This window comes from Schistocerca serialis, chromosome 4 (genome assembly GCF_023864345.2).
Source record: "Schistocerca serialis cubense isolate TAMUIC-IGC-003099 chromosome 4, iqSchSeri2.2, whole genome shotgun sequence".
In the NCBI taxonomy this organism is placed as follows: domain Eukaryota; kingdom Metazoa; phylum Arthropoda; class Insecta; order Orthoptera; family Acrididae; genus Schistocerca; species Schistocerca serialis.
This window is the reverse complement of record NC_064641.1, coordinates 878,376,009-878,387,911: the sequence shown is the minus strand read 5'-3', so window position 1 is coordinate 878,387,911 and position 11,903 is coordinate 878,376,009.

The following is an 11,903-nucleotide window of genomic DNA, read 5'->3' as shown; positions in this document are numbered from 1 at the left end:
TAGGCTGAAGTTCAAGACATTAGTCAGGAAGAATCAATACGCAAAGAAGTGGGATACGGAAGTACTAAGGAATGACGAGATACGTTTGAAGTTCTCTAACGCTATAGATACAGCAATAAGGAATAGCGCAGTAGGCAGAGGAATTGACATCTCTAAAAAGGGCCATCACAGAAGTTGGGAAGGAAAACAAAGGTACAAAGAAGGTAGCTGCGAAGAAACCATGGGTAACAGAAGAAATACGTCAGTTGATTGATGAAAGGAGGAAGTACAAACATGTTCCGGAAAAATCAGGAATACAGAAATACAAGTCGCTGAGGAATGAAATAAATAGGAAGTGCAGGGAAGCTAAGACGAAATGGCTGGAGGAAAAATGTCAAGACATCGAAAAAGATATGATTGTCGGAAGGACAGACTCAGCATACAGGAAAGTCAAAACAACCTTTGGTGACATTAAAAGCAACGGTGGTAACATTAAGAGTGCAACGGGAATTCCACTGTTAAATGCAGAGGAGAGAGCAGATAGGTGAAAAGAATACATTGAAAGCCTCTATGAGGGTGAAGATTTGTCTGATGTGATAGAAGAATAAACAGGAGTCGATTTAGAAGAGATAGGGGATCCAGTATTAGAATCGGAATTTAAAAGGGATAGATAACATTCCATCAGAATTTCTAAAATCATTGGGGGAAGTGGCAACAAAACGACTATTCACGTTGGTGTGTAGAATATATGAGTCTGGCTACATACCATTTGACCTTCGGTAAAGCATCATCCACACAATTCCGAAGACGGCAAGAGCTGACAAGTGCGAGAATCATCGCACAATCAGCTTAATAGCTCATGCATCGAAGCTGCTTACAAGAATAATATACAGAAGAACGGAAAAGAAAATTGAGAATGCGCTAGGTGACGATCAGTTTGGCTTTAGGAAAAGTAAAGGGACGAGAGAGGCAATTCTGACGTTACGGCTAATAATGGAAGCAAGGCTAAAGAAAAATCAAGACACTTTCATAGGATTTATCGACCTGGAAAAAGCGTTCGACAGTGTAAAATGGTGCAAGCTGTTCGAGATTCTGAAAAAAGTAGGGGTAAGCTATAGGGAGAGACGGGTCATATACAATATGTACAACAACCAAGAGGGAATAATGAGAGTGGACGATCAAGAACGAAGAGCTCGCATTAAGAAGGGTGTAAGACAAGGCTGTAGCCTTTCACTCCCACTCTTCAATCTGTACATCGAGGAAGCATTGATGGAAATAAAAGAAAGGTTCAGGAGTGGAATTAAAATACAAGGTGAAAGGATATCAATGATACGATTCGCTGATGACATTGCTATCCTGAGTGAAAGTGAAGAAGAACTAAATGATCTGCTGAACGGGATGAACAGTCTAATGAGTACACAGTATGATTTGAGAGTAAATCGGAGAAAGACGAAGGTAATGAGAAGTAGTAGAAATGAGAACAGCGAGAAACTTAACATCAGGATTGATGGTCACGAAGTCAATGAAGTTAAGGAATTCTGCTACCTGGGCAGTAAAATAACCAATGACTGACGGAGCAAGGAGGACATCAAAAGCAGGCTCGCTATGGCAAAGAAGGCATTTCTGGCCAAGAGAAGTCTACTAATATCAAATACCGGCCTTAATTTGAGGAAGAAATTTCTGAGGATGTACGTCTGGAGCACGGCATTGTATAGTAGTGAAACATGGACTGTGGGAAAACCGGAACAGAAGAGAATCGAAGCATTTGAGATGTGGTGCTATAGACGAATGTTGAAAATTAGGTGGACTGATAAGGTAAGGAATGAGGAGGTTCTACGCAGAATCGGAGAGGAAAGGAATATGTGGAAAACACTGATAAAGAGAAGGGACAGGATGATAGGACATCTGCTAAGACATGAGGGAATGACTTCCATGGTACTAGAGGGAGCTGTAGAGGGCAAAAACTGTAGAGGAAGACAGAGATTGGAATACGTCAACCAAATAATTGAGGATGTAGGTTGCAAGTGCTACTCTGAGCTGAAGAGGTTAGCACAGGAAAGGAATTCGTGGCGGGCCGCATCAAACCAGTCAGTAGACTGATGACAAAAAAAAAAAAAAAAAAAAAAAAAAAAAAAAAAAAAAAAAAAAAACAGGCCTAATGTTTCTTGCAGGAATGTGGTGTACTTCCTACGATTAGGATTTCCTTTGTTGAAATAGGGGCCTATAATTCTGTCCTCCAGAATCCCACGCCAATACATTCACCGACTACAGTTTTTGGTGTACAACATGCCGCAGCCAACATGGATTTTTAGCTGCCCAATTATGCATGTTATACAAATTAACATTTCCATGGTTCGTGAATGTAGCCTCGTCAGTAAATAAAATCAAATTAATAAATGTGTCATCCCGCTGAATTTGAAGTTGAATTCACCGGTCTTTATGACCGAGCGGTTCTAGGCGCTTCAGTCCGGTACCTCGCGACTGCTACGGTCGCAGGTTCGAATCCTGCCTCGGGCATGGATGTGTGTGATGTCCTTAGGTTAGTTAGGTTTACGTACTTCCAAGTTCTAGGGGACTGATGACCTCAGAAGTTAAGTCGTACCAAAGTGCTCAGAGCCATTTATTTTTGAAGTTGAATTCAATGCAGCGCCTGTAATCCACACGAATTAATTCTTGGGGGAGACTGATATGTTAAGGATGATATTTATGGAGATGCGGATTCCCTTGCGATTTGACGCGAACTAACACAGGGATCTCGAACCACAGTGGCAAGAGTATCAATTTCCGTTTCCTCGTTAGTAACTTTCCTTTGACGGATATGTTTCCGATGCATTAAAGATGCAATTCTTCTCAATTTATCATACACATATTTAAATGTACGACGTGTAGGGTGAGTACGTTGAGGATATCTTTTAGCGTATAAGTCTCTATCTCTCACGGTATTTCTTTGGCATTCCCCGTAATTGAGAAGCATATCGACTTGTTCTTCGAAGGAATACGGCATTCCCATTCCCTTGATTCGGCGATACTAGTCTTACCGTTCCTACTAGCGTTGTATTGCGAAACCGTCGAATGGTATTTACATGTCAATGGCACATTAGATGGACATGCCGTATTCGGCGAATATTTACTATTTGCAAAATATACGAGAGAGAATTGTCAGAGCATGTGCTTCGATAAGTGACGATGTGATAAGGAGTACCACTCAATCCCTGACAAGAAGAATGCACCACTACATTGACACCAGTGATCATCACTTCGAACACCTTCTGTAAATGGACGTTCATGCTACCATTGTGACCTTAGTTGACTTTCAAAGACCTTACTGTTACATATAATTGAATTCGTCTCGATAGCCGCTCTCAGAAAATTAGTACCAAACTATAGCATCTCATTAAGGAAAAAAAAGTTAACCCTCATATCTCTGACGCGACCCCACCTACCAACAAAAAATCAACGTCAAATTATGGCCCCCGTTGTCCCATGTAACATTTTTCCCGCAAACCTTTCAGTTACTATCATTCTTTCGAGGTTATTCTTGGTGGCAGTTGTTAGTGACTTACGCTGTCTATTTACAAGTGTACATAGTACACGTTCGTCACACACATGGTGTGCATAAAGAAAGAAAGAAATATTTACACGACTCATCACCCCCTCCCCCCATAGACACACACACACACACACACACACACACACACACACACACACACACACACACACAATTATACACAATTATCATGATAAACAGGTCATACTATTGTGTAACATTTACATCCAGTCTCATTCTCTCCCTCTCACTCAGTGTCCCCCACCCACTCACTCTCAACAAGTCAATATTGTGAGTACAGGAGATTTCAACCCCATCACTTATGTCCCTTTTATCTCTTTGTCGTCAAGAGGCGACAGGCGGACTTAAGATTGGAGGCTGATCTAAAGATAGTCACTTTTGACTGAAACCGGTTACAACAATAAATATTTGTTCCGGTCTGGCCTTACGGTTTTATTATATTACAGTTTATGCTGCAACTAGGAGCGGCAGTTGTTTGCGTTAAGAATCACAGAAGAATTTGCTGGAAGAAACTTTTGCAGAGTCATAAATTTTCTACATCACGATGGCAATTAAAATCTGCTCAAAGAAAATGTTCAGAATTTTCTGTTAGCAAAGTCTCGATGAATTTCGAGTAGGTATTTTACACTGTTTTCTTTTTTCTGTTTCTATGAATTTCCTTATGTTCACGCAATTCAGTGCAGTGATACTTACTATTTGTAACATACTGTATGACTAAGAGACAGAAAGACCATTATTAAATTCTAGCAAAGGGAACATTTTAAAATCCGTAATCATGCACACAATCGCCTATAGCCCCATAAATAAAATGATTTTGAACGTTCGTCAACTGCTAATGTTGAATTCAGCTGCCAGTGTTCAGTCCATTACGGATTCATCAGTGCTCGGTATGCTAGGAAAATACCTGAGCACACAACGGTGCAATACGAGTGGTATTGTGTTGAAAGAGAGCTAAATGGATGTACATTCCGTGATTTTGAAGAGAAGTTGCTATTCTTTGTCAGTAAAAGGGTTTAAATTGCAAACAAAACAAGAGTAGCGTCCTCAATATGGACGCTACATCGCTGATACCTTGTTCTCAGAGAGCAATACCTGGTACGTGTATGATGCTAATGCCTTCCGCAGAATCTATTACGGCACAGTTACACAGCAGCCGAAAACCACAGCGGCCTGCTCGTGCTAACATGTACACCGTGCCTCCTGCATTTATTCATAGTGCCCCCTCCCCTCACCCACCCGTCTGGGCAGTCCGGGAAACCGACTTTCTCGAGTGTTTGCACAGTGCGACGTGAAAACGATACGATTCCGATACGACGACTATCAGGAAATGAAAATGTTAGCCTGTAAACCAAATTCAGGAATAGTTAGAGCAAGAGTATTTAAAAAATATTAAAACTACACTTTCGTTTTACGTGGCTGCACAATCACGATTTGTCATATCTATTCAGGAGATGGCATGAGATTTGAATGTTTTGTAACCAACAGGCACAAAACTTGTGCTTCCGTAGGTGTTTAGCAACAGTCTCATGCAAAACACTCTAAGGAATCTGCGAAGACCAGTCCGGCAATTGGTGTACCTCGAAAGGTCCATTTCCAGAATTTTTACATGTCTGTTTTTTATACCAGTTCGTTGGTAAGTACAGGCCGATGGACATTCTGTCATCATGAATTTTTGTCCTTCAACTCTTAAACAGACAACAGCTTGGACGTATAACGCCTTCTGTCATCACTTTCTATCCGTATACAGCACAAATTCCGCCCTCAGCGCATCGACCTCCTGCATGAGTCAGTGAAGCAACTTTTCCGGCCCTTGAACTACTTTCCATGCTTCACGAATATGGAGTTTGATTTCCGCAACAGTTTAGACTCCTTGTCCGCGGCACAAGGTCAACATGTTTCAAAGATATTTTTGAGGGGATGGGGAGAACGTTTCCATATGAAGTGATAAATGAAGCAAATTCATAAACGTTTCTTTTTATTGTAATGACAAAGAACCGCCTGCAACTGTTCTATTTTGTTCAGCTCAAATTATATACTCTCAAACAACGACAAACAACTTTTATTTTAGGTTCCGTTGGGCCCGCAGCATAGAATATGTCATTATAAGACATAATAAAGCTCCAAAATTGGCCCGTTCCGGCTTAATTTTACCATTATCAAGTGATCTGCGAGAATAACGCTGGTTAAGATTATCCATATGTAAATCGAGGCTGTTTCTTGTTTACACTTCCATTGGTACTTACGTCTAATTGGAAGTGACGACCACAATGTTTTGTCAGATATTTTGACAATGCAGTATTTTGAAAGTTCTTTACTACGATTCTCTATGTTTACAAAATGTATACAGCTTTCCAGAGATGATGTTACATTTTATTGTTTTTATTTTCCTTTGAGGGTGCGATCTTTGGTTAGAGACTGAGTAAATAGCATAGCAATAGTCAATCTCCCAATTTTTTTCCCGAAAAAAGTAGGAAAAAGTTATTAGGACACTTACTCGTCGAGTGTGTTAAACAAATATAGCGAGAGCAAACAAATAAATATGGACATTGGCCCAGTCAGGGCAAGGGAAGAGGTCTCCCCCCCCCCCCCACCCTCCCCCCGAAGGACGAGTTTTGCAGCAAAACGTACACTGGAATGGAAGGAAGAATTAAAAGGGAAGAGCAGTCACGATTCAACAACACCAGCAACAAATAACAAAGGAGGTAAAGAATCCAATAGCGCTGAACACAGGTATGTCTGACAATTTTAATTTAACTGAAGGATGAAGTTCCCTTCCCTGCAGGGGGACTTTGAGGACGGCACTGAGTGGGAACCCATTTAGCACTCAACTTACACCAGAAGAGAGTAATAAACCAACAGGAAATCTTTCGAAAACAAATATACAGCCAGTATATGATCAAAACAAAGGTAACAGATATCTCAGTGATTCAGTAGTCCGTTTTAGGTGTTTGTTGGGGACTTAATAGTAATGGAGGTAAATACCATCCCATGGCCTTGGGGAAAATACTATTAATCTTAGATTCCGAGTTCAAGTAGAAAATCATAAATCTCAAGGTTGTGGGGGAAAACACAATTCGGATGGATTTCTGAACAAGAGAGGCTGCAAATAAGTTTGTGGAGGGCAACCCGCTACATCAGAAACAAATGGCAGCATACATACCAAACCACAGAACACATCGCCAATTAGTTGTTAGAAATGTAGGTCCCGAATTAACAGAGTTGAAAGAAGGCATTAAGTCTACAACTGCAGTCACCCACGTGCGCAGAATGATCAAGAGAATAAGTAATTTACAAACAACGAACCCCGGGAAACGTGTGTGTTCACATTTGCATCGCAATTCCTAGCAGAATATTCGAACAGTTGGTAGCTGGAAGAACAAATCTAATAACACAGTTTGCCTCATTAAATAAGGGTACTCTAGATCAAGCTAATATATACAATATGGTTGCTTCGACAGTATCAAAAAATAAATATGGATCAGGACAGAAATAGTATATACTTACACTCTACCCACATGAACAGAACAATGGATATTAAAGTTCTCCAGTGGATCGCTACATCTTTATATGTTAATAGAGAGTCGTTTATGCATGAACTTTATGCTAATGACTGCTTTATTGCTGTTATAACTGAAACCTGATTAAACAAATTTGTCTATTAGATGTCGAGGATATTAAGCAATATGATGTGCTTCGACAGTATCAAAAAATAAATATGGATCAGGACAGAAATAGTATATACTTACACTCTACCCATATGAACAGAACAGTGGATATTAAAGTTCTCCAGTGGATCGCTACATCTTTATATGTTAATAGAGAGTCGTTTATGCATGAACTTTATGCTAATGACTGCTTTATCGCTGTTATAACTGAAACCTAATTAACCAAATTTGTCTATTAGATGTCGAGGATATAAAGTAATAAGATGTGATTGAGAGGAGGGGAAAGGTGGAGTATCCATATTGATTAGTACAAAATACAACTATAAACCAATTACCACACCACTACCTAAGCTTGACTTTCAAGCAATAGCAGTAGAGGTAAGAACCAACAAATCCTTATTCTCCATTGCATCTGTATATCGTCCCCCAACAATTCTGAACAACACATGCACTCAGTGTTGCAGTATCTGCCAAAACCCTTCCTAATACGTGGGGACTTGAATGTCCTCCACACAGCGTGGTTTTGTCATTAGAATGATAAGGCAGGGGATGCATAATGTCTTGCATTGATGATTATAATATGATCATATACAATGATGGATCTGTAACATTAAACCAAGGACTGTGGGTGAGATCAACTACAGTGGATATAACATTAGCTTCTCCCTGTATGAACCAAATCACAGCATGGTCGGTTCTACAGGATACCATGGGATCAGATCATTTTTGTATAACTATGAATATTCAGTGCGAGAAAAGTAACCGAACACATATTGCTAACAAATTGACTTGGACCATGAACAAAGCGGACTGGTATAAATATCGCCTCATTCTTGAATTAGAAGTAAAACCAGTAGGACAAAAATAACCTCCACACAGGGCTTATATGCAGCGACGTAATAGCATATATCATGCAGCAAATGAATCCATCCCAAAACGACCTTTATGAACAAAAGCAAGACGACAGGGTAATCCATGGTGGAATAAAGATTGCAATAAAGCAATACAAGACAGAAGGGCAGCGTTGTGTGAATATGTTAAACAGCCTAACGTGAACAGCCTTTTGCTCTATAAACAAATGGCAGCTACAACCAAGAAAATACTGAAATCCATTAGGCAGAGTGGTTGGATACCATATTGTAGTAGTCTGACGAAGGATACTAAATCATCAGAGGTATGGTAGAAGGTCAACAGATTTTTGATTGTCACAACTGCAGTCAATAACATACAATCACATAAGTGGATAGAAGAATTCTGTGACTTTATTGCCCCACCAAGTGTTCGCAATAACCTAATCAGGAGACCAACGGAAACCCCTTCAATTCGATATGGGCATAATTCAGTATTGACAACTTGGCATCAGTCATTAAAGAGAGCCCTAACACTGCCCCAGGAATGGATCAGAACACATATTCCATGATACAAAACATGCCTGATAGTGCTACAGAAATACTTCTTCAAATCTATAATGGAATTTGTATGCAACAAGACTTTGTCCCACAATGGAAGACATAGATCATAGTCACTATATATAAAAAAGGAAATGATACATTATTAGCCACTTTCTACAGACGATTGCTTTGTCGTTATGTATTGCTAAAATATTGGGAAAACTAATAAAAAGGGGATTGAAGTGGTGGGTAGAGTCTTCGTCCTTGCTAGCTGGATTACAATTTGGGTTCCATAAAGGTAGAAGCTGTATGGACAACATTTCAGTGTTGGTCTTCTCCGTTTTAGCTGACTTTGGTGAGATCAAATATACATCAGCACTATTTTCGGATATTGCAAAAGTATATGATAATATTCAGGCAAGTATACAGTTAGAAAAGTTATTACTTTTAGGAGGTCTACCTCAGATTGTAGAAGTTATGTTGTCATTAATCGCCGGCCGAAGTGGCCGTGCGGTTAAAGGCGCTGCAGTCCGGGACCGCAAGACCGCTACGGTCGCAGGTTCGAATCCTGCCTCGGGCATAGATGTTTGTGATGTCCTTAGGTTAGTTAGGTTTAACTAGTTCTAAGTTCTACGGGACTAATGACCTCAGCAGTTGAGTCCCATAGTGCTCAGAGCCATTTGAACCATTTGTCATTAATCAGTGAACGAACTGCTTATATTACAAGGGATATTGGATTCAAGGGTCTGTGCTGGGTGGACAACGGCATACTACAAGGATCGGTACTCAGCCCACTACTGTATGCAATATATACATATGCTATGGAAAGGGCAATAACTCATCCAGTTAGAATCGTATAGTTTGCAGGGAACATATGTGTACTTACTTCCCATGTTTTATTACAGGAGGCGACGAACAATCTTACGTCATCTATAAAGAACCAGAGTTGGTGGCTTTGTGGAAATGGCCTGATGACGGCACTTGAGAAATCTTCACCAGGAATGGTTATATACCAAGAAATTGTTTAATACATGTAGACAATAAAGTAATACAAGTTAAAGCACTTATTCAGTTCTTAGGAATGACACTGGACAGCAAGCTTACTTGGACGGGACATATTGAAACCTTAATCTCAAGGAGAGAGCAAATGGTAAATATTGCTCAGTCACTTGCTACAATATAGTGGAGAGCGCATCCTTCAGTGCTGCTGCTTCTATATCGCTCCCTCATTAGATCTGGATTGGATTATGGATGTATATACAACAAGTACACAAGACGCAAAATATTAGAGAAACTGGATAGATTGCAGTATGAGTGTATTCGCACCTGCTTAGGAGTAATGAAATCCACACCAGGAAATGCACTGCTGGTGAAAGCGCAAGAGATGCCCCTTCATATAAGATGGAAGATGCTCATTGGATACATAGTAGAGAAATTATCAATCTCACAACATCCAATCTATCAGATTTTACGACTGTACCGTCCTTCTCCAGGAAATTGGGGTAGAAAACCTTTAGATTACATTTGGCAGGTGAATGCAAAACTATTGCCACAGGTACATGGTGGCCTGTGCGCCAACATGGCTATTTCATAATCAGAGATCGCATCTAATACAAGTGACAGAGGGGAAGTCTGACTTCTTGCAGACAATTACAGCACTGCAAAGACAAATGGAGGAATCAAGACGTTGGGCAATCCACATATACACAGATGGATCAAAGATAGCAGGCGAGGACAACACGAGATGTGCTATATGTAGTCCACAACTGCACATGGCACAGAAATATAAATTACAAGCATCTATTTCTACCTAACCAGCTGAAACAATCTCAGTGTTAAAGGCGATACACTGGTGTAACAATGAAATATACACATCCTATCAGATTCGAAAAGTGTACTTCAAGTAACATCACATATTAAAATCTCAAAAACCACCTATGAGTACCTACTCCAAGTTTGTTATTGGTATTGTGAATGTCTCAGAAGGCAGAATCAAATTGCCTTTATGTGGGATAAAGCCCATTGTGGAATCCCAGCCAATAAAGAAGCAGATTAGTTAGCAAAGAAGGCTACGAGCAACAGGACAGCACTAGACATAAAGCTTCCCTATAAGGAATATGGACAACTCATTCGGAAGAGGGCAGTCCAATCTTCGCAGGAAGAATGGACACAGAGCCCATGATACAAGGGAGGCGACTATGTGCAAATATAACCACGAACTCCGAAACGACGTTGATTTGAATACGTTTGTGGACCACGACAAGAAACGTCCACATTAAGTAGAATGAGGCTTCATCCTGGAACATTTTCAGAACATTTAATCCTACTGCATATAAATCAAATACGAGCCAGTGACTGTAACTGTACTACACAGGGAGACACGATCCATGTATTATTTCACTGCATAAAATATAATGAGGCAAGGTTTGTAGTATTTGTTATCAAAAATAAAATCCCACAACCAATGTCAGTGCTGTCTGAACCCAACGTTAAAAACTAGAAGAAGAAAATCAAATTTATATATAATGGACAGATAAAGATATAAAGTTTAATAGTAAGATATAAGGAAAACCAAGTTACACTAAAAGAAGCGGGTACTGAGTGAACAAAGATATAATTATTACGCAGCAGTGACTGAATGGTGTGTAACCAAAGTGAAAAAGTGAAAAAAAACAACAAACAAACATATACTTTCCTTCGATTTTACCTATGGTGTGTATATGTTTTGTTCCCCATATGACAATCGGTTTACGTATTCAATTATGTCAGTAACCATAGAGCTCCTTAAAAGTATTTTATCCCAAAATTATTTTGAATTCAATGGAAAAATTTACACCCAAGCAAATAGTGTAGCTATGAGGAACTGTGTGGCTGGCATTGTTGCGGTTATTTTTTAAACGCATTAGAAGAAAAATTTTTCAATTTGCTGTGATCAGTAGGCCTACTTAATAAAATCCTCTACTATTAAGGTACATATATGACCCTTCCATTTTGATTGGTGGAAGCAGCGCAGAATAAATATTATCCATCAGATACTTATCAACCTCCATCCCGATACCAAATTTAATATGGAATTGAAATCAGACGATTCAGTAAACTACCTTAACCTTAAGGTCATCAAAGACCACAATCACCACACATTTGACATATAGGAAACCCATCACAGATAATGATATGAATGTTAACTCATGCCATCCTAAAACACAAAATTACGGCTTCTTCCGGTCAATGAATAACAGAACAATCAATTTACTTCTAGAACAACCAGCTATACAAAAAGAGATGAAAACACTCTGTTAC